The 23423-nt window shown below is 39.7% G+C and overlaps 1 protein-coding gene and 1 long non-coding RNA gene across 2 annotated transcripts in view; both read left to right on the top strand.

The window, feature by feature from the left end:
• LOC136159314 (dihydrodiol dehydrogenase 3) overlaps positions 1-23423 on the top strand; it is a 62723-nt gene that overhangs the window by 20385 nt on the left and 18915 nt on the right. The window lies entirely within an intron of this gene.
• Positions 1073-5286, top strand: LOC136159323 (uncharacterized). Its single transcript, XR_010661446.1, has 3 exons — positions 1073-1233; positions 1325-1440; positions 3189-5286. It is a non-coding gene; the product is annotated as an uncharacterized lncRNA (long non-coding RNA).

A 23423-nucleotide genomic window follows, 5' to 3' on the forward strand; every position in this document is an offset into this window, starting at 1 on the left:
TATTAGTTACATTATAAGAGTGCTCTAAAAAGTTATGTAACTTAGTACAAGATATAAACACCGAAGCGTCTGTTTGAACCTGCACATGGTATCCACAAATTGCTAATGATTAACACCAATAAACACTTTGCCAACATGTCTGGTTTTGGTATCCTTTTCAGAATTTCACCCTAGTCAGGTCTGTAAGGGCTTCTCAGGTGGACCAGTGGTAAGAATTTGCCTGCCAATGTAAGTGACACAAGAGACTTGGGTTTGATCCCTGGATCAGGAAGATACTGTGGTATAGGAAATGGCAACTGACTCCAGTATTCTAACCAGGAAATTCCATGAACTGTGGAGCCTGGTGGGATACAGCCCACGGGGTTATAAGAGAGTCGGACATGACTTACTGACTATACCTCTACCACCACAGGCGTGTAAAGCAAAATAATTTTGCTGCTGGAAAATTTAAAAGGCAAATATGGTTTGTTTCACATTTTGATTCTCTATTAAGAGGTTACATTTTGGAAAATGCTTAATAATCAACACTTTTAAATTGTGTGACTAATGTGTCTTTCTGTACTATGAAGTAGTTGATTCAGTTGATGTTTGATCAAAAGTGGGCTTCATAATTAGAAAAGTGAAATGACTGGTGTGTGGAGGTTTCTGTGTAACATTTGGTCAATAACTGTTTGGCACATTTCATCTTTATATAACTTAAGTTTTTCTGATAAAAAAAGTGTAACTGGCTTCAATTCTCTTCTTACTCTATGGGCACTGGTTTAATCCTTCTCCTCCGTCAATGTATCTGCTAACATTAGACAGTCAGCTGGGGTGTTAACTTCCTGCTATTTATAACCTGTGAAGGCAGAAGGAAACATCAGTCTGCTTATTCAGATTAGAAAAAAGCAATGGATCCTAGAGGCCAGAGAGTGAAGCTAAATGACAGCCACTCATTCCTATCATGGGATTTGGCACTGCTGTACCTAAAGAGGTAACAGAGGTGGTTTGGGGTTGAAGTATAAATAGTAGTGGATGTAACATGAGCAGAAGGGACTTGGGTTGTCAAGCATTGAGTTCCTGGGTGACTCTGGGAGGGTCACGTGGTTCCACTAACCAGGCTAGAACCATGCCCTGTGAAAGGGGAAAGAGTACCCAGTCTTCACTCCGCATCAGGGTCTGAGGCTGTGCTCACCTGCAGATTACTCTGGGTTCCCCTCCAGCTTCTGTATCTTTCCCAGCTTGGCAGAAGAGGTGAGACTCGACTGTCAAGATCACTGACTGTCAACTGCTTTGCTTTGAGGGCGATTGCAATGGCTGGGTTTCTCTGTACGTTTTATTCCAGAACTCCTCCTCCTTCCAAAAAGACATGATCCAGAGAAGAATTTGAGGCGAAGGTCCTAAGGATGAGGTGAATAGGAACTAATTGAAGAAAATTGCTTCTCTACCATGGGGTAACTGGTAGGTGCCAGGCAGGACACAGCAGCTGTGTTTTGCCTTGTACTTTGGTTGCTGCTTGGAAACTTCTTCTAATGCAAAATACAGTGTCATTTGCGGGGATAAGCTACCATCTTACAGGCCAGGTTTTGCAATGTATCCTTGGGTGTTGTCATGTCTTTTTATTAAAGTGTAGTTTTCAGTTCTTGGACAAAAATAGGTCTAGTGGACAAGTCTCTAGACCTAAAGCAAGAAAGTTTGCTATCCATCTTGTCTTTAGAGAATGTAGTAGTGACAAGATCTGATCCTGAAAACTTGCATCTCACTTTTTTCATTTGGAAAACAGAAGAAAATATTTAGATGCATTTTGGAAAGAGAAGACAGGACTTTTTAGTGTAAGCTAGGGTGCGGGGAGTAAAGTGTCCAGGCTAGTACTGAAGTTCACTGGTCCATTCCTCAGTACATTCCCCAAATGCCAGAGTGTTAAAGAAAGACCAGGACTGAACCCAATAGAGGGTGGTTACACCAATTATCTAACTTCTTGTAATAGAAAAGATTCTGACACATGAAATGGCATTTAAAACGTTAGTCCTGCCATTTGAAACCACACAGGTGAACCGAGAGAACTTTAGCTAAGTGAAGTAAGCCAGAAATAAAAAGACAAATACTACATGATCTCTTTGTGAAAAGTGAAAATGAAGTCGCTCAGTTGTGTCTGTCTCATTGGGATCCCATGTACTACCAGGCTCTTTGTCCATGGAATTTTCCAGGCAAGAAACTTGAGTGGTTTGCCATTTCCTTCTCCAGGAGATCTTCTCAACCCAGGGATCTAACCTGGGTCTCCCATATTGTAGGTAGATGCTTTATCTGAAACACCAGAGGAGTCTCTTTGTAGGTGGAATCTAAAATAGTGGAACTTATAGAACAGAGAGTAGAGAAAGGAAGACCAGAAGCTGGAGATAAATCTGTGAAAAACGGAAAAATACTGGTCAGCAGTCTAGAACTTCAGTGATAAGATGAATAAGTTGGTGACCTGATGGACAGCACCATGACAATAGTCAAAAATAATGGGTGATACCCTGAGATTTTTAAGAGAGTAGATATGACGTCTTCTTACAAATCCCTTAAGTAAGGTAAGTGAAATGAAGGATCTGCTAACTAGCTTGATTTTGGTGATCATCAGCAATGGATCCTTGTATGAGAACATCACTTTGTACACCTTGAGTTGATACAGTTTATATTTGGTGTATTCCACGTAGCTTCACTCGTATACAGTGGTCTTAGAAGTTTTCACCTTGCTTCTTGATGCTTTTTGTCATTGTTTCTTATTCAGTCACTAAGTCATGTCCGACTGTTTGTGATGCTATGAATTGCAACAGATCCGACTCCCTGTCTCTCACTATCTCCTGTAATTTAATGTCTTTACCTTGTACCTTATACCTTTGTTGATTTTGCCTCAACTATCTTATAGTATAAATCATATTCATGACCACAACTTTATGCTGAGTCCTTTGGGTCCACTGAACGTGGAGGCGTACTTGGGGTCCTCTGATGCCAGTGATCAACCATGGATCATTAGGGATGTAAGGGTTACTGGGTGTGTATTTAAAATCTGACCAGGAACATTCAGGTAAACTGTCCAGGGTTTGGCACCAAACATACAGATCTAATCAAATACATGGAGGAAAGTTGATTCTTTGGGAGATCAAAGCTTGTGCTAGCAATCTCTTAATCATGTGGATGTTCAACTTCTACCTTATTTGCTTATGTAGGTTGCTAAGAGTGAAGCTTTGGAAGTCACCAAATTCGCTATACTGACTGTGCTCGTGTGTATGAAAATGAAGAGCACATTGGCCAGGCCATTCGAAGCAAGATTATGGCACAGTGAAGAGAGAAGATATATTCTACACTTCAAAGGTGTTGTGTGCTGTGTGTGTGAACATGTGTGCTGGTGAATGTGCCAAAGGAATTATTATACATAGAATCATTTGTTTGGTGAACAGTTGATCAGTGAACTATGCTTCTTGGTAAGTTCTTAAGGTATTAGAAATCCTTGGTGTTCAGTGTTTAAGAATTGGCACATTACCATCATTGGTCAAGGAAGTAATATCACAAACCACAGGGTAAGATCAAATGAAAATTTACTAAGAATTATTAATATAATTTCCATTCTTTACTATTTCCTTCGACCAGAGTTGATCAGACCAGTCTTGAAAAAAATCACTGAAAACTCCTCAACTGGACTATGTTGATCTCTATGTTATTCATTATCCACTGGCTGCAAAGTTTGGAAATTTGTGTGATCACATCAATGTTATATCTTGTGTTAGAATGTGCATCAGGAGAGGGCAGTCCTAAGATGGCAGAAGAATAGGATGGGGAGACCACTTTCTCCCCCACAAATTCATTGAAAGAATATTTGAATGCTGAGCAAGCTCCACAAAACAACTTCTGAACGCTGGCAGAGGACATCAGGCACTCATAAAAGCAGCCCATTGTCTTTGCAAGGAGGCAGGACAAAATATAAAATATAAAAAGAGAGACAAAGGAGTTAGGGACAGAGATCCATTCCAGGAAGAGAGTCTTAATAGAAGAGAAGATTCCAAACACCAGGAAACCCTCTCACCAGCAGGTCTGGGGGAAGTTTTCAAATCTCGGAGGGCAACATAACCGGGAGGAAAAATAAATAAATAAAACCCACAGATTACATGCCTAAAGACAACTCCCAGCAGAGAAGTACCCCAAACGCTCGCATCTGCCACCAGCAAGTGGGCGGGGGAGGGGGAGTGAACAGAGAGGAGCAGGCAGCATTGCTTATGGTAAGGACTGGGCCTGAATTCCCTGAGGGCAATCTGAGGGAGCTAATATGAGATAGCAACCTAAACTGTGGGATAACCAGAGAGAGAGAGAAAAAAAGAGAGAGAACTATTCTGCAAAAAGCCCTAACCTAAGGCACTGCCGGGACGCTCACAGAACAAAGGACTGAGCCAGTACCAGAGAAGAGCTAGCCGGCTGTGGACCTGCTCATCCCCCACTGGAGGCATGGGCCAGGCAGGCACCAGTCAGAGCCTGAAAGGGGCAAACTCAGCCCCAGAGAGGGCATCCCCTACCAAACTGCGATCAGGCTTCCAGTTTCTAACCAAAGACATACTGAGATTCTGGATGGTTGACATCCGCTAGGAGGGTTGCAGTCAGAGATCAGCTTCCCAGAAGAGACACACAGCACACCGGACACAGGTGCACCCGGAAACTGGAGCGGCTACAACCAGGGAGGTGATAAGATGCACCGCACCTGAGCAGAGTGTGCTCGCCACGCACCTGGTCACCTGAGCTGCTCAGATTGGGGAACAGCACAAAACGCAGGCCCAACCGAGTCTGCGCCTTTGTGGAGTAACCGAGAATCTGAACCTGAGCGGCTCAGACCTGGAAAGTGCATGCAACCCAGGGCCCACTCCCTACAGAGCAACCTGAAGCCTGAAAAATGTGGTCTGGGAAAACACACACGCCATGAGCCGGGGCAAACCCAGTGTGACCGAGACACTGCGAGCACTCCCCACACACGCCAGTGATATTTGTTTGCAGTGTTCCCCTCTCCCTACAGCACGACTGAACAAGTGAGCCTAATCAAGAAACCATCTTTGTCCCCTTGTGTCAGGGCAGAAATTAGACACTGAAGACACCTGCAAACAGAAGAAGTCAAATAAACAGAGGGAACCCCTTTGGAAGTGACAGGTGCAATAGATTAAAATCCCTGTAGTTAATACCGACTACATTGGAAGGGGCCTACAGATCTTGAGGAGTATAAGCTGGAAGAAGGAACTATCTGAAACAGAACTGACCCCACACTGCCCACTACAGCACCAGAGAAATTCCTAGATATATTTTTACTGTTTTTTTTAATTAAAAAATTTTTTTCTTTTTTTAAGTCCTCTATTACTCCTTTAATTTTCATTTTTATAACATACTATTACCTTGCAACAGAGAAGGCAATGGCACCCCACTCCATTACTCTTGCCTGGAGAATCCCAGGGATGGGGTTGCACAGAGTCAGACACGACTGAAGTGACTTAGCAGCAGCATTACCTTGCAAAAAAAAAAAAAAAAAGAGAGAGAGAGAGAGACCCTATTTTTAATGAAAACTTCATATATATTTCTTACACTTTTTGTGATTTTTTTTAATATTGCATTTTCGAGAGTCTAACATCTACTCTAGATTTTTTATCTTTGCTTTATAGTATTTGTTATCAATTTTGTACATTTAAGAATCCATTCTTCAGTGCCCATTTTTACTTAGAAGAGTGATTACTGGCTTGATTACTCTCTCCCCCTTTGACTTTCCCTTTTCTCCCCCAGGTCACCTCTATCTTCTCCCTCCCCGTTCTCTTCTCAGTCCAACTTTGTGAATCTTTGTGGGTGTTCCGGGCTGTGGGGAACACTTAGGGAACAGAGCACTGCCTAGATTTCTCTCTCTCTCCTTTTGATTCCCCCTTTTCTCCTCCTGCTAACCTCTATCTCCTTCCTCCCTCTTCTCTTCTCTATGTAACTCCATGAACCTCTCTGAGGGTTCCAGGCTATGGAGAGCACATAGGTAATTGTTTACTGGCTGATTACTCTCTCCCCTTTTGATTCCCCCTCTTCTCCTCCTGGTCAGCTCTATCTCCCTCCTCCATTTTCTCTTCTCCATGTAACTCTGTAACTCTCTGGGTGTCCCTCACTGTGGAGAATTTTTTCACCATTAACCTAGAAGCTTCATTATCAGTGCTGTATGGTTGGAGAAGTCTTGAGGCTTCTTGAGAAGAATAAGACTGAAAACCAGAGGCAGGAGGCTTAAGCCCAAATTTTGAGAACACCAGAGAACTCTTGGCTTCAGGGAAAATTAACTGATAAGAGCTCATCCAAAAGCCTCCATACCTACACTGAAACCAAGCACAACCCAAGAGCCAATAAGTTCCAGAGCATACTACGCAAATAAGACATACCACACAAATTCTCCAGCAATGCAGGAATATAGCCCTGATCTTCAATATACAGGCTGCCCAAAGTCACACCAAACCCATGGACACCTCAAAACTCACTACTAGATGCTTCATTGCACTCCAGAGAGAAGTAATCCAGATCCACCCACCAGAACACCGACACAAGCTTCCCTAGCCAGAAACCATGATAAGCCACTCGTCAAACCCTACCCACAGAGAGGAACTGCCACAATAAAGAGGAACCACTAACTGCCAAAACACAGAAAAGCCACCCGAAACACAGCAATCTAAACAAGATGAAAAGGCAGAGAAATACTCATCAGGTAAAGGAACATGATAAATGCCCACCAAGTCAAACAAAAGAGGAGGAGATAGGGAGTCTACTTGAAAAAGACTTTAGAATTATGATAATAAAAATGATTCAAAATCTTGAAAACAAAATGGAGTTACAGATAAATAGCCTGAAGACAAGGATTGAGGAGATGCAAGAAATGTTTAACAAGGACCTAGAAGAAATAAAAAAAGAGTCAATTAATAATGAATAACACAATAAGTGATATCAAAACACTCTTGAGGGAACCAGCAGTAGAATAATGGAGGCATAAGATAGGATAAGTGAGGTAGAAGACAGAATGGTAGAAATAAATGAAGCAAAGAGGAAAAAAGAAAAAAAAAATTAAAGGAAATGAGGACAACCTCAGGGACCTCTGGGACAATGTGAAATGCCCCAACATTCCAATCATAGGAGTCCCAGAAGAAGAAGACAAAAACAAAGGCCAAGAGAAAATACTCAAGGAGATAATAGTTGAAAAGTTCCCTAAAATGGGGAAGGAAATAGTTATACAAGTCCAAGAAACCCAGAGAGTCCCAAACAGGATAAACCCAAGGCAAAACACCCCAAGACACATATTAATCAAATTAAGAAATATCAAACACAAATAACACATATTAAAAGCAGCAAGGGAAAAACAACAAATAACACACAAGGGGATTCCCATAAGGATAACAGCTGCTTTTTCAATAGAACATCTTCAGGCCAGAAGGGAATGGCAGGACATACTTAAACTGATGAGAGAGAAAAACCTACAACCTAGATTACTGTATTCAGCAAGGATCTCAATCAGATATGAAGGAGAATTCAAAAGGAAAGGCTGGGAAAATTCAGCACCACCAAACCAGTTCTTCAACAAATGCTAAAGGATCTTCTCCAGACAGGAAACACAGAAAGTGTGTATAAACTTGAACCCAAAACAACAAAGTAAATGGCAACAGGACCATACTTATCAATATTTACCTTAAATGTAAATGGGTTGAATGCCCCAGCCAAAAGACAAAGACTGGCTGAATGGATACAAAAACAAGACGCCTATATATGCTGTCTACAAGAGACCCACCTCAAAACATGGGACATATACAGACTGGAAGCGAAGTGCTGGAAAAAAATATTTCATGCAAATTGAGACCAAAAAAAGGGGGGGGGGGAGTAGCAATACTCATATCAGATGAAATAAACTTTAAAATAAAGGCCATGAAAAGAGACAAAGAAGGACACTACATAATGATCAAAGGATCAATCCAAGAAGAAGATATAGCAATTATAAATATATATGCACCCAACATAGGAGCACCACAATATGTAAGATAAATGATAACAAGTATGAAAGGGGAAATTAACAATAACACAATAATAGTGGGGAACTTTAATATCCCACTCACAGCTATGGATAGATCAACTAAACAGAAAATTAACAAGGAAACACAAACTTTAAATGACACGATGGACTAGCCAGACCTAATTGATATCTCTAAGACATTTCACCCAAAACAATGAGTTTCACATTTTTCTCAAGTGCACACAGAAACTTCTCCAGGATAGATCACATCCTGGGTCATAAATCTAGCCTTGGTAAATTCAAAAAAATTGAAATTATTACAATCATCTTTTCTGACCACAATGCAGTAGGATTAGATCTCAATTACAGGAATAAAAAAAAAACCATTAAAAATTCCAACATATAGAGGTAAAAAATATACTTCTGAATAACCAAAAAGTCATAGAAGAAATCAAAATATGCATTGAAAAGAATGAAAATGAGAACACAACAACCCAAAACCTTTGGGACACTGTAAAAGCAGTGCTAAGGCGAGGATTCATAGCAATACAGTCTTACCTCAAGAAACAAGAAAAAAGTCAAATAAATAACTTAACTCTACAACTAAAGCAGTTAGAAAAGGAAGAAATGAAGAACCCCAGGGTTAGTAGAAGGAAAGAAATCTTAAAAATTAGGGCAGAAATAAATGCAAAAGAAATAAAAGAGACCATAGTAAAAATCTACAAAGCTAAAAGCAGATTCTTTGAGAAGATAAATAAAATAGGCCACCCATTAGCCAGACTCATCAAGAAACAAAGGGAGAAGAATCAAATCAACAAAATTAGAAATGAAAGTGAAGAAATCAAAACAGATAACACAGAAATACAAGGGATCATAAGAGACTACTATCAGCAACTATATGCCAATAAAATGGACAATTTGGAAGAAATGGACAAATTCTTAGAAAAGTACAACTTTCCAAAACTGACACAGAAAGAAATAGAAAATATTCTTTTTTCCTCTTAACTGAAAGAAGTTAAATTTATTAATTCTCTTTCTTTAAAAAAAAATTTTTTTTTCTCCAGTTTTGTCATACATTGATATGAATCAGCCATAGAGTTACACGTATTCCCCATCCCGATGCACCCTCCCACCTCCCTCTCCACCCGACTCCTCTGGGTCCTCACAGTGCACCAGGCCTGAGCACTTGTCTCATCTCACCTGGGTTAGTGATCTGTTTCACCATAGATAATATACATGCTTTTCTTTCGAAACATCCCACACTCACCTTCTTCCACAGAGTTCAAAAGTCTGTTCTGCTCTGATTGCTGTGGCCAAAACCTCCAACACTATGTTGAATAGTAGTGGTGAGAGTGGGCATCCCTGTCTTGTTCCTGATTTCAGAGGAAATGCTTTCAATTTTTCACCATTGAGGGTGATGCTTGCTATGGTTTGTCATATATAGCTTTTATTATGTTGAGGTATGTTCCTTCTATTCCTGCTTTCTGGAGAGTTTTAATCATAAATGAGTGTTGAATTTTGTCAAAGGCTTTCTCTGCATAAGGAATCCAGATAGGAAAACTAGAAGGGAAACTCTCACTGTTTGCAGATGACATGATCCTCTACTTAGAAAACCCTAAAGACTCTTCCAGAAAATTACTAGAGCTAATCAATGAATATAGTAAAGTTGCAGGATATAAAATTAACACACAGAAATCCCTTGCATTCCTATATACTAACAATGAGAAAACAGAAAGAGAAATTAAGGAAACAATACCATTCACCATTGCAACAAAAAGAATAAAATAATTAGGAGTATATCTACCTAAAGAAACAAAAGACCTATACATAGAAAACTATAAAACATTGATGAAAGAAATCAAAGAGGACACAAACAGATGGAGAAACATACCTTGTTCATGGATTGGAAGAATCAATATTGTCATAATGGCTATTCTATCCAAAGCAATCTATAGATTCAATGCAAACCCTACCAAGCTACCAACGGTATTTTTCACAGAACTAGAACAAATAATTTCACAATTTGTATGGAAATACAAAAAACCTCGAAGAGCCAAAGTAATCTTGAGAAAGAAGAATGGAACTGGAGGAATCAACCTGCCTGACTTCAGACTCTACTACAAAGCCACAGTCATCAAGACAGTATGGTACTGGCACAAAGACAGAAATATAGATCAATGGAACAGAATAGAAAGCCCAGAGATAAAGCCATGAACCTATGGACACCTTATCTTTGACAAAGGAGGCAAGGATATACAATGGAAAAAAGACAATCTCTTTAACAAGTGGTGTTGGGAAAACTGGTCAACCACTTGTAAAAGAATGAAATTAGAACACTTCCTAACACCATACACAAAAATAAGCTCAAATTGGATTAAAGATCTAAATGTAAGACCAGAAACTATAAAACTCCTAGAGGAGAACATAGGCAAAACACTCTCCGACATAAATCACATCAAGATCTTCTATGACCCACCTCCCAGAATATTTGAAATAAAAGCAAAAATAAACAAATGGGACCTAATGAAACTTAAAAGCTTTTGCACAACAAAGGAAACTATGAGCAAGGTGAAAAGACAGCCCTCAGATTGGGAGAAAATAATAGCAAATGAGGAAACAAACAAAGGGTTAATCTCAAAAATATACATGCAACACCTGAAGCTCAATTCCAGAAAAATAAATGACCAAATCAAAAAATGGGCCAAACCACTAAACAGACATTTCTCCAAAGAAGACATACAGATGGCTAGCAAACACATGAACAGATGTTCAACATCACTCAATATCAGAGAAATGCAAATCAAAACCACAATGAGGTACCATTACACGCCAATCAGGATGGCTGCTATCCAAAAGTCTACAAGCAATAAATGCTGGAGAGGGTATAGAGAAAAGGGAACCCTCTTACACTGTTGGTGGGAATGCAAACTAGTACAGCCACTGTGGAAAACAGTGTGGAGATTCCTTAAAAACTGGAAATAGAACTGCCATATGACCCAGCAATACCACTTCTGGGCATACACACTGAGGAATCCAGATCTGAAAGAGACACGTGCACCCCAATGTTCATCGCAGCACTGTTTATAATAGCCAGGACATGGAAGCAACCTAGATGTCCATCAACAGATGAATGGATAAGGAAGTTGTGGTACATATACACCATGGAATATTACTCAGCCATTAAAAAGAATTCATTTGAATCAGTTCTAATGAGATGGCTGAAACTGGAGCCCATTATACAGAGTGAAGTAAGGCAGAAAGATAAAGAGCATTACAGCATACTGACACATATATACGGAATTTAGAAACATGGTAACGATGGGCCTGTATGCAGGGCAGAAGAAGAGACGCAGAAGTACAGAACAGACTTTTGAACTCTGTGGGAGAAGGTGAGGGTGGGATGTTTCGAAAGAACAGCATGTATATTATCTGTGGTGAAACAGACCACCAGCCCAGGTGGGAGGCATGAGTCAAGTGCTCGGGCCTGGTGGGCTGGGAAGACCCAGAGGAATCGGGTGGAGAGGGAGGTGGGATGGGGGACCGGGATGGGGAATACGTGTAACTCTATGGCTGATTCATATCAATGTATGACAAAACCCACTGAAAAAAAAAAAGTCTGTTCTGTACTTCTGTGTCTCTTTTTCTGTTTTGCATATAGGGTTACCGTTACCATCTTTCTAAATTCCATATATATGTGTCAGTATGCTGTAATGTTCTTTATCTTTCTGGCTTACTTCACTCTGTATAATGGGCTCCAGTTTCATCCATCTCATTAGAACTGATTCAAATGAATTCTTTTTAACGTCTGAGTAATATTCCATGGTGTATATGTACCACGGCTTCCTTATCCATTCATCTGCTGATGGGCATCTAGGTTGCTTCCATGTCCTGGCTATTATAAACAGTGCTGCAATGAACATTGAGGTGCACGTGTCTCTTTCAGATCTGGTTTCCTCAGTGTGTATGCCCAGAAGTGGTATTGCTGGGTCATTTGGCAGTTCTATTTCCAGTTTTTAAAGAAATCTCCACACTGTTTTCCACAGTGGCTGTACTAGTTTGCATTCCCACCAACAGTGTAAGAGGGTTCCCTTTTCTCCACACCCTCTCCAGCATTTATTGCTTGTAGACTTTTGGATAGAAGCTATCCTGACTGGCGTGTAATTGTACCTCATTGTAATTTTGATTTGCCTTTCTCTAATAATGAGTGATGTTGAGCATCTTTTCATGTGTTTGTTATCCATCTGTATGTCTTCTCTGGAGAAATGTTTGTTTAGTTCTTTGGCCCATTTTTTGATTGGGTCATTTATTTTTCTGGAATTGAGCTTCAGGAGTTGCTTGTATATTTTTGAGATTAATCCTTTGTCTTTTCCTTCATTTGCTATTATTTTCTCTCAATCTGAGAGCTGTCTTTTCACCTTGCTTATAGTTTCCTTTGTTGTGCAAAAGCTTTTAAGTTTCATTATGTAACATTTGTTTATTTTTGCTTTTATTTCCAATATTCTGGGAGGTGGGTCATAAAGGATCTTGCTGTGATTTATGTCGGAGAGTGTTTTGCCTATGTTCTCCTCTAGGAGTTTTATAGTTTCTGGTCTTGCATTTAGATCTTTAATCCATTTTGAGTTTTTTTTTGTGTATGGTGTTAGAAAGTGTTCTAGTTTCATTCTTTTTCAAGTGGTTGACCAGGTTTCCCAACACCACTTGTTAAAGAGATTGTCTTTTTTCCATTGTATATCCTTGCCTCCTTTGTCAAAGATAAGGTGTCCATAGGTTCGTGGATTTATCTCTGGGCTTTCTATTCTGTTCCATTGATCTATATTTCTGTCTTTGTGCCAGTACCATACTGTCTTGATGACTGTGGCTTTGTAGTAGAGTCTGAAGTCAGGCAGGTTGATTCCTCCAGTTCCATTCTTCTTTCTCAAGATTACTTTGGCTCTTCGAGGTTTTTTGTATTTCCATACAAATTGTGAAATTATTTGTTCTAGTTCTGTGAAAAATACCGTTGGTAGCTTGATAGGGATTGCATTGAATCTATAGATTGCTTTGGGTAGAATAGCCATTTTGATAATATTGATTCTTCCAATCCGTGGACACGGTATGTTTCTCCATCTGTTTGTGTCCTCTTTGATTTCTTTCATCAATGTTTTATAGTTTTCTATGTATAGGTCTTTTCTTTCCTTATGTAGATATGCTCCTAAGTATTTTATTCTTTTTGTTGCAATGGTGAATGGTATTGTTTCCTTAATTTCTCTTTGTGTTTTCTCAATGTTAGTGTATAGGAATGCAAGGGATTTCTGCGTGTTAATTTTATATCCTGCAACTTTACTATATTCATTGATTAGCTCTAGTAACTTTCTGGAAGTTTCTTTAGAGTTTTCTATGTAGAGGATCATGTCATCTGCAAACAGCGAGAGTTTCCCTTCTTCTTTTCCTATCTGGATTCCTTTTACTTCTTTTTCTGCTCTGAATGCTGTGGCCAAAACTTCCAACACTATGTTGAATAGTAGTGGTGAGAGTGGGCACCCTTGTCTTGTTCCTGATTTCAGGGGAAATGCTTTCAATTTTTCACCATTGAGGGTTATGCTTGCTGTGGGTTTGTCACATATAGCTTTTATCATGTTGAGGTATGTTCCTTCTCTTCCTGCTTTCTGGAGAGTTTTAATCGTAAATGAGTGTTGAATTTTGCCAAAGGCTTTCTCTGCATCTATTCAGATAATCATATGGTTTTTATCTTTCAGTTTGTTAATGTGGTGTATTACATTGATTAATTTGCGGATATTAAAGAGTCCTTGCATTCCTGGGATAAAGCCCACTTGGTCATGGTGTATAATTTTTTTAATATGTTGTTGGATTCTGTTTGCTAGAATTTTGCTAAGGATTTTTGCAGCTATATTCATCAGTGATATTGGCTTGTAGTTTTATTTTTTTGTGGCATCTTTGTCTGGTTTTGAAATTAGGGTGATGGTGGCCTCATAGAATGAGTTTGGAAATTTACCTTCCTCTGCAACTTTCTGGAAGTGTTTCAGTAAGATAGGTGTTAGGCCTTCTCTAAATTTTTGGTAGAATTAAGCTGTGAAGCCATCGGGTCCTGGGCTTTTGTTTCCTAGAAGATTTTTTATTACAGTTTTGATTTCCTGCTTGTGATGGGTCTGTTAAGATCTTCTACTTCCTCCTGGTTCAGTTTTGGAAAGTTATACTTTTCTAAGAATTTGTCCATTTCATCCAAGTTGTCCATTTTATTGGCATAGAGCTGCTGGTAGTAGTCTCTTATGAGTCTTTGTATTTCAGTGTTGTCTGTTGTGATCTCACACTTTTCATTTCTAATTTTGTTAATTTGGTTCTTCTCTCTTTGTTTCTTAATGAGTCTTGCTAATGGTTTGTCAAATTGGTTTATTTTTTCAAAAAACCAACTTTTAGCTTTGTTGATTTTTGCTATGGTCTCTTTAGTTTCTGTTGCATTTATTTCTGCCCTAATTTTTAAGATTTCTTTCCTTCTGCCAACCCTGGGGTTCTTCATTTCTTCCTTCTCTAATTGCTTTAGGTGTAGAGTTAGGTTATTTGTTTGGCTTTTTTCTTGTTTCTTGATGTACGCCTGTAATGCTATGAACCTTCCCCTTAGCACTGCTTTTACAGTGTCCCATAGGTTTTGGGTTGTTGTGCTTTCATTTTCATTCGTTTCTATACATAGTTTGATTTCTTTTTTGATTTCTTCTATGATTTGTTGGTTATTCAGAAGCGTGTTATTTAGCCTCCATATGTTTGAATTTTTAACAATTTTTTTCCTGTAATTGAGATCTAATCTTACTGCACTGTGGTCAGAAAAGATGACTGGAATGATTTCAATTTTTTTGAATTTTCCAAGACCAGATTTTTGACCCAGGATGTGATCTATTCTGGAGAAGTTTCCGTGTGATCTTCAGAAAAAGGTGAAGTTGATATTTTGGTGTGAAATGTCCTATAGATATCAATTAGGTCTAGCTGGTCCATTGTATCATTTAAGGTTTGTGTTTCCTTGTTGATTTTCTGTTTAGTTGATCTGTCCATAGTTGTGAGTGGGGTATTAAAGTCTCCCACTATTATTGTGTTACTATTAATTTCCTCTTTCATACTCGTTAGCGTTTGCCATACATATTGTGGTGCTCCTATGTTGGGTGCATATATACTTATAATTGCTATATCTTCTTCTTGGATTGATCCTTTGATCATTATGTAGTGTCCTTCTTTGTCTCTTTTGACATCCTTTATTTGAAAATCTATTTTATCTGATATGAGTATTGTGACTCCTGCTTTCTTTTGGTCTCCGTTTGCTTGAAATATTTTTTCCAGCCCTTCACTTTTAGTCTGTATGTGTCTCTGGTTTTGAGGTGGGTCTCTTGTAGACAGCATATATAGGGGTCTTGTTTTTGTATCCATTCAGCCAATCTTTGTCTTTTGGTTGGGGCATTCAACCCACTTACATTTAAGGTAGTTATTGATAGGTATGGTCCTGTTGCCATTTATTTTGTTGTTTTGGGTTCACGTTTATACAACCTTTCTGCATTTCCTGTCTAGAGAAGATCCTTTAGCATTTGTTGAAGAGTTGGTTTGGTGGTGCTGAATTCTCTCAGCTTTTGCTTGTCTGTAAAGCTTTTGAATTCTCCTTCATATCTGAATGAGATCCTTGCTGGGTACAGTAGTCTAGGTTGTAGGTTATTTTCTTTCATTACTTTCAGTATGTCCTGCCATTCCCTTCTGGCCCGGAGGGTTTCTATTGATAGATCAGCTGTTATCCTTATGGGAATCCCTTTGTGTGTTATTTGTTGTTTCTCCCTTGCTGCTTTTAATATTTTTTCTTTGTGTTTGTTCTTTGTTAATTTGATTAATATGTGTCTTGGGGTGTTTTGCCTTGGATTTATCCCGTTTGGGACTCTCTGGGTTTCTTGGACTTGGGTGGCTATTTCCTTCCCCATTTTAGTGAAGTTTTCAGCTATTATCTCCTCGAGTATTTTCTCATGGCCTTTCTTTTCTTCTTCTTCTTCTGGGACTCCTATGATTCGAATGTTGGGGCGTTTCACATTGTCTCGGAGGTCCCTGATGTTGTTCTCATTTCTTTTGATCCTTTTTTCTTTTTTCCTCTCTGCTTCATTTATTTCCACCATTCTATCTTCTACCTCACTTATCCTATCTTCTGTCTCCGTTATTCTACTCTTGGTTCCCTCCAGAGTGTTTTTGATCTCATCATCGCATTATTCATTTTTAATTGACTCTTTTTTATTTCTTCTAGGTCTTTATTAAACTTTTCTTGCATGTTTTCAATCTTTGTCTCCAGGCTGTTTATCTGTAACTCCATTTTGTTTTCAAGATTTTGGATCATTTTTATTATCATTATTCTAAATTCTTTTTCAGGTAGATTCCCTATCTCCTCCTCTTTTGTTTGACTTGGTGGGCACTTTTCATGTTCCTTTACCTGTTGGGTGTTTCTCTGCCTTTTCTTCTTGTTTAGATTGCTGTGTCTGGAGTGGGCTTTCTGTATTTTGGAGGTCTGTGGTTCTTTTTATTGTGGAGATTTTACCCAGTGGGTGGGGTTGGACGATTGGCTTGTCAAGGTTTCCTGGTTAGGGAAGCTTGTGTCGGTGTTCTGGAGCGTGGAACTTGATTTCTTCTCTTTGGAGAGCAATGAAGTGCCCAGTAATGAGTTTTGAGATGGGTCTGTGTGCTAGGTGTGACCTTGGGCAGTGTGTATGTTGACGTTCAGGGCTATGTTCCTGCGTTGCTGGAGAATTTACGTGGTATGTCTTGCTTTAAAACTTGTTGGCTCGTGGGTGGTGGTTGGTTTCAGTGTAGGTATGGAGGCTTTTGGACGGTCTCTTATACTTAAAGTTCCATGTAGTCAGGAGTTTTCTGGTGTTCTCAGGTTTTGGGCTTAAGTCTCCTGCCTCTGGATTTCAGTTTTATTCTTCTTGTAGTCTCAGGACTTCTCCAACTATACCGTAGTGGTAATAAAACTTCTAGGTTAATGGCGAGAAGATTCTCCCCCATTAGTGACTCCCAGAGAGGTTCACAGAGTTACATGAAGAAGAGGAGAGGGAGGAGGGAGATAGAGATGAGCAGGAGGAGAAAAGGGGGGACTCAAGAGGAGAGAGACAGATCTATACAGTTGTGTGTTCCCAGAGTGTTCTCCATAGCCCAGACACCCACAAAGATTCACAGAATTGGATTGGGAAGAGAAGGGGAGTGGAGGAAATAGAGGTGTTCTGAGGTAGAAAACAGAGAGTCAAGATTGGGAGAGAATAATCAACACACTCCTGAATAAAAATGGGAACTGAATAATGGATTCTTAAATGTTCACATTTCATATCATATACTGAAAAACAAAAATTAAAAATCTAGAGTAGAGGTTAGACTCTTAAAAATACTATATTAAAAACAAAAACCAAAACACCCAAAAAAAAATTTAGAAATATATATGAGGTTCAGTTTAAAAATAGGGCTTCTCTTCCTTTTTTTTTTTTTTTTGTAAGGTTATAGTGCATTGAAAATTAAAATTAAGGAGTAGTAGAGGAGTACTAGAGGACTTTAAAAGAAATAAGAGAAAATGAAAAATAGAAAATAGAAGAGAAAAAGGGGGGGGAAAAGAAGAGAAAACAAATTTTCCCTAATTAAAAAAATCATAAAATTTTATGAAAATGAAAGTTAAGGAGTAATGGGGAAGTAATAGGGAATTTTAAAGGAAAATAAAAGAGAAAAAATAAAAAAGAAAAAAAATTTTTTTTTCATACTTAAAAAAAAAAGGTAAAAATATATCTAGGAATTTCTCTGGAGCTGTTGTGGTCAGTGTGGGTTCGGCTCAGTTTCAGATAGCTCCTCGTTCCAGCTTGCACTTCTCGATATCTACAGGTCCCTTCCGGTGTAGTTAGTGTTTTCTACAGGGATTTTAATCTGTTGCACCAGTCCCTTCTGAAGCGGTTCCCTTTGTTTATTTGGCTTCTGTTTACCAGTCTCTTCAGGGCCTCATTTCCGCCCTGACACAGGCGGGTGGAGGTGGACTCTTATTCAGGTAGCTAGTTCCGTCGTGCTGCGGTGAGGGGCTGGCGCTGCAGGGAGGGGCTAGCACTGCTTTCTCCGTCTGTGCTGCTCAGGCTCCCAGCTGCTCTATATGGAGCACGCCCCGCGCTGCGCGTGGTTCCAGCCCTCGGTTGTTCCACAAAAGCTCGGAACAAAAAGCTGCGCCTGCTCTTTGTGCCTTCCCGGTCAGAGTGGTCCAGGCAGCCAGGGGCTTGACGCTTGATGGGCGCACTCTCCCCAGGTGCGGTGCGCCCACTCCCTTCCGCGGTCCCAGTCTCAGTTTCCGCCGACGCCTGTCCGGTGCGTGTGCCTTCTGCCCTCCGCGTCCCCAACCGCAGTCCCCGCCTGCACCGGTCGGGTGCCTGCGCCCTGTGTCTCGCAGCGACCCTCTTGGCAGATATCGACCATCCAGAATCTCAGTCCCTTTGTTCTGCGAACGGCTGGCAGTGTGTTCAGGCCGGTTAATTTTCTCTCTCTCTTTTGCTCTCCCACAGTTCAAGTTGGGAACTCACAAAAGCTCCCTCCGATTGTCCTCAGGGAACTCAGGCCCAGACCCTACCCCAAGCAATGCCACCCGCTCCTCTCCATTCCGCCCCCACTTGCTGGTGGCGAATGCGGGTGTCTGGGGAACTTTTCTGCTGGGAGTTGCTTTTAGGCTCATAATCTGTGGGTTTTATTTATTGTTTCCCTCCCAGTCAGGTTGCCCTCCGAGATTCAAACTCTTCCCCCAGGCCCGCCAGTGCGAGGGTTTCCCGGTGTCTGGGAATGTCCTCTTTTAAGACTCCCTTCCTGGGATGGATCTCTGTCCTTAGCTCTTTTGTCTCACTTTTTATCTTTTATATTTTGTCCTACCTCCTTTCGAAGACAGTGGGCTACTTTTCTGGGCGCCTGATGACCTCAGCTAGCGATCAGAAGTTGTTTTGTGTAGTTTACTCTGCATTCAGTTATTCTTTTGATGAATTTGTAGGAGAGAAAGTGGTCTCTCCATCCTATTCCTCCGCCATCTTGGCTCCTCCTCCAGAAAATATTAATAGACCCATCACAAGCTTGGAAATTGAAACTGTAATAAAAAATATTCCAGCAAACAAAAGCCCAGGACCAGACAGCTTGACAGCTGGATTCTACCAAAAATTTAGAGAAGAGCTAACACCTATCCTACTCAAACTTTTCCAGAAAATTGAAGAGGAAGGTAAACTTCCAAACTCATTCTATGAGGCCACCATCACCCTATTACCAAAGCCAGAAAAAGATGCCACAAAAAGAAGAAAACTCAGGCCAATATCAATAATGAGCAAAGATGCAAAAATCCTTAACAAAATTCTAGCAAACAGAATCCAACAACATATCAAAAAGATGATACATCATGACCAAGTGGGTTTTATCCCAGGGATGCAAGGATTCTTCAATATCAGCAAATCAATCAATGTAATATACCACTTTAACAAGCTGAAAGATAAAAACCATATTATTATTTCAATAGATGCAGATAAGGCCATTGACAAAACTCAACACTCATTTATGATAAAAAAACAAAACAAAACAAAAACCTCCAGAAAGCAGGAATAGAAGGAACATACCTCAACATAATAAAAGCTATATATGACATACCCACAGCAAACATTATCCTCAATGGTGAAAAATTGAAACCATTTCCCCTCAAGTCAGGAACAAGACAAGGATGCCCACTCTCACCACTACATTCAACATAGTGTTGGAAGTTTTGGCCACAGCAATCAGAGCAGAAAAAGAAGTAAAAGGAATCCAGATTGGAAAAGAAGTAAAACTCTCACTGTTTGCAGATGACATGATCCTTTACACAGGAAACCTAAAGGCTCCACCAGAAAATTACTAGAGCTAACAATGGATATAGTAAAGTTGCAGGATATAAAATGAACACACAGAAATCCCTTGCATTCCTATACACTAACAATGAGAAAACAGAAAGAGAAAGTAAGGAAACAATTCCATTCACCATTGCAACGAAAAGAATAAAATACTTAGGAGTATATCTACCTAAAGAAACAAAAGACCTATACATAGAAAACTATAGAATACTGATGAAAGAAATCAAAGATGACACAAATAGATGGAGAAATATACCATGTTCATGTATCAGAAGAATCAATGTAGTGAAAATGAGTATACTACCCAAAGCAATCTATAGATTCAATGCAATCCCTATTAAGCTACCAACGGTATTCTTCACAGAACTAGAACAAATAATTTCACAATTTGTATGGAAATACAAAAAACCTCAAATAGCCAAAGCAATTTTGAGAAAGAAGAATGGAACTGGAGGAATCAACCTGCCTGACTTCAGGCTCTAGTACAAAGGTACAGTCATCAAGACAGTATGGTACTGGCACAAAGACAGAAATATAGATCAGTGGAAAAAAATAGAAAGCCCAGAGATAAATCCACGCACCTATGGACACCTTATCTTTGACAAAGGAAGCAAGAATATACAATGGAAAATCGACAATCTCTTCAACAAGTGGTGCTGGGAAAACTGGTCAACCACTTGTAAAAGAATGAAACTAGAACATTTTCTAACACCATACACAAAAATAAACTCAAAATGGATTAAAGATCTAAATGTAAGACCAGAAACTATAAAACTCCTAGAGGAAAATATAGGCAAAACATTCTCTGACGTAAATCAAAGCAGGATCCTCTATGACCCACCTCCCAGTGTATTGGAAATAAAAGCAAAAATAAACAAATGGGCCCTAATTAAACTTTAAGAGCTTCTGAACAACAAAGGAAACTATAAGCAAGGTGAAAAGACAGCCCTCAGAATGGGAGAAAATAATAGCAAATAAAACAACTGACAAAAAATTAATCTCAAAAATATACAAGCAGCACCTGAAGTTCAATTCCAGAAAAAAAAATGACCCAATCAAAAAATGGGGTAAAAAACTAAACAGACAGTTCCCCAAAGAAGATATACAGATGGCTAACAAACACATGAAAAGATGCTCAACATCACTCATTATCAGGGAGATGAAAATCAAAACCACATGAGGTACCATCTCACGCCAGTCAGAATGGCTGCTATCCAAAAATCTATAAACAATAAATGCTGGAGAAGGTGTGGAGAAAAGGGAACCCTCTTACACTGTTGGTGGGAATGCAAACTAGTACAGCCACTATGGAGAATAGTGTGGAGATTCCTTAAAAAAAACTGGAAATAGAACTGCCATATGACCCAGCAATCCCACTGCTGGACATACACAGCGAGGAAACCAGAATTGAAAGATAAAGAACATTACAGTATACTAACACATATATACGGAATTTAGATAGATGGCGGCGATAACCCTATATGCAAAACAGAAAAAGAGACACAGAAGTACAGAACAGACTTTTGAACTCTGGGGGAGAACGTGAGGGTGGGATGTTTTGAAAGAACAGCATGTATATTATCTATGGTGAAACGGACCACCAGCCCAGGTGGGATGCATGAGTCAGGTGCTCGGGCCTGGTGCACTGGGAGGACCCTGAGGAGTCGGGTGGGGAGGGAGGTGGGAGGGGGGATCGGGATGGGGAATACGTGTAACTATATGGCTGATTCATGTCAATGTATGACAAAACCCACTGAAATGTTGTAAAGTGATTGGCCTCCAACTAATAAAATAATATTAAAAAAAAAAAAAAGAGACACGTGTACCCCAGTGTTCATCACAGCACTGTTTATAATAGCCAGGACATGGAAGCAACTTAGGTGTCCATCAGCAGATGAATGGATAAGAAAGCTGTGGTACATATACACAATGGAAAATTCAGTTGAGTCACTCAGTTGTGTCCGACACTTTGCGACCCCATGAATCGCAGCATACCAGGCCTCCCTGTCCATCACCAACTCCTAGAACTTACTCAAACTCATGTCCATCGAGTTGGTGATGCTATCCAGCCATCTCATTCTCTGTCGTCCCCTTCTCCTCCTGTCCCCAATCCCTCCCAGCATCAGGGTCTTTCCCAGTGAGTCAACTCTTCGCATGAGGTGGCCAAAGTACTGGAGTTTCATCTTCAGCATCAGTCCTTTCAGTGAACACCCAGGACTGATCTCCTTTAGGATGGACTGGTTGGATCTCCTTGCAGTCCAAGGGACTCTCAAGAGTCTTCTCCAACACCACAGTCCAAAGGCTTCAGTTTTTCGGTGCTCGGCTTTCTTCACAGTCCAACTCTCACATTCATACAGGATCACTGGAGAAACCATAGCCTTGACCAGACAGACCTTTGTTGGCAAAGTAATGTCTCTGCTTTTTAATATGCTATCTTTGTTGGTCATAACTTTCTTTCCAAAGAGTAAGCATCTCTTTAGATGTTGATATTTCCATTTTACATTTAATGTTGCAATCTTTCCTTTAGGCAATTAAAATTTCTAATCTGCCTCTCTTATATTAATATTACCTTTTCAAATAATCTTACACTCTTGTCTTTTGACATTCTACAGGTGGAATGTCACCCACATCTCAATCAGAGCAAATTGTTGGATTCCTGAAAGTCACATGATATTGTTCTTGTAGCCTATAGTGTGCTGGGATCACAAGGAGTAAAAGAATGGTATTGAATCCTATTGAAGACAAGTGGGAGTTTCCCTAACATTCAATTTTTGATGAGATATTTTAAAATACAGTACTCAGATAACTCTTATAAGCAAAGGGGATAGAGGGGACAGATGGAATATTTTTTTTTAACGTCCCATCACCCAGCCATTTTTTGAACATTGTGTTAGCTTGTAAACTCATCATTAACAAATGTCTGCATTAAAATCTATTTATAATCCCCTAGTTGGAACCAGAGACACAAGCTTATGTCATGACTTATGTAGTTATTAACTAATAAAATGTTTCTAAAAATAGAAATTCCAAGCATCATTTACATTATGTGTGAAATTGGGATAATAATATACAATTGTAAGGTCTATTATGATAGAAAAAACCAAACTTAAACCACTTCTGTAAATAATTAAGAAAAATAATGAGGGCATAAATGTTTCTGATTTGAAACTACTTACTTTTTATTAATACCTTAGGGAAGTGAACAGAGAATAATGGCACCACACTCCAGGGCTCTTGCCTGGAAAATCCCATGGACAGAGGAGCCTGGTAGGCTGCAGTCCATGGGGTCGGTAAGAGTTGAACATGACTGAGCGACTTCACTTTCACGCATTGGAGAAGGAAATGGCAATGTTCTTGCCTAGAGAATCCCAGGGACGGGGGAACCTGGTGGGCTGCCGTCTATGGGGTGTCATGGAGTTGGACACAACTGAAGCGACTTACCAGCAGCAGTAGCAGTAGCAGGAAAGTGAAATTTTAAAAAAATCCCTGGTCTTTCACTTCTGTCTCTCTGTTCATGCCCTTGATTACAGAAG

Source organism: Muntiacus reevesi, chromosome 2, assembly GCF_963930625.1.
Source record: "Muntiacus reevesi chromosome 2, mMunRee1.1, whole genome shotgun sequence".
Lineage (NCBI taxonomy): Eukaryota > Metazoa > Chordata > Mammalia > Artiodactyla > Cervidae > Muntiacus > Muntiacus reevesi.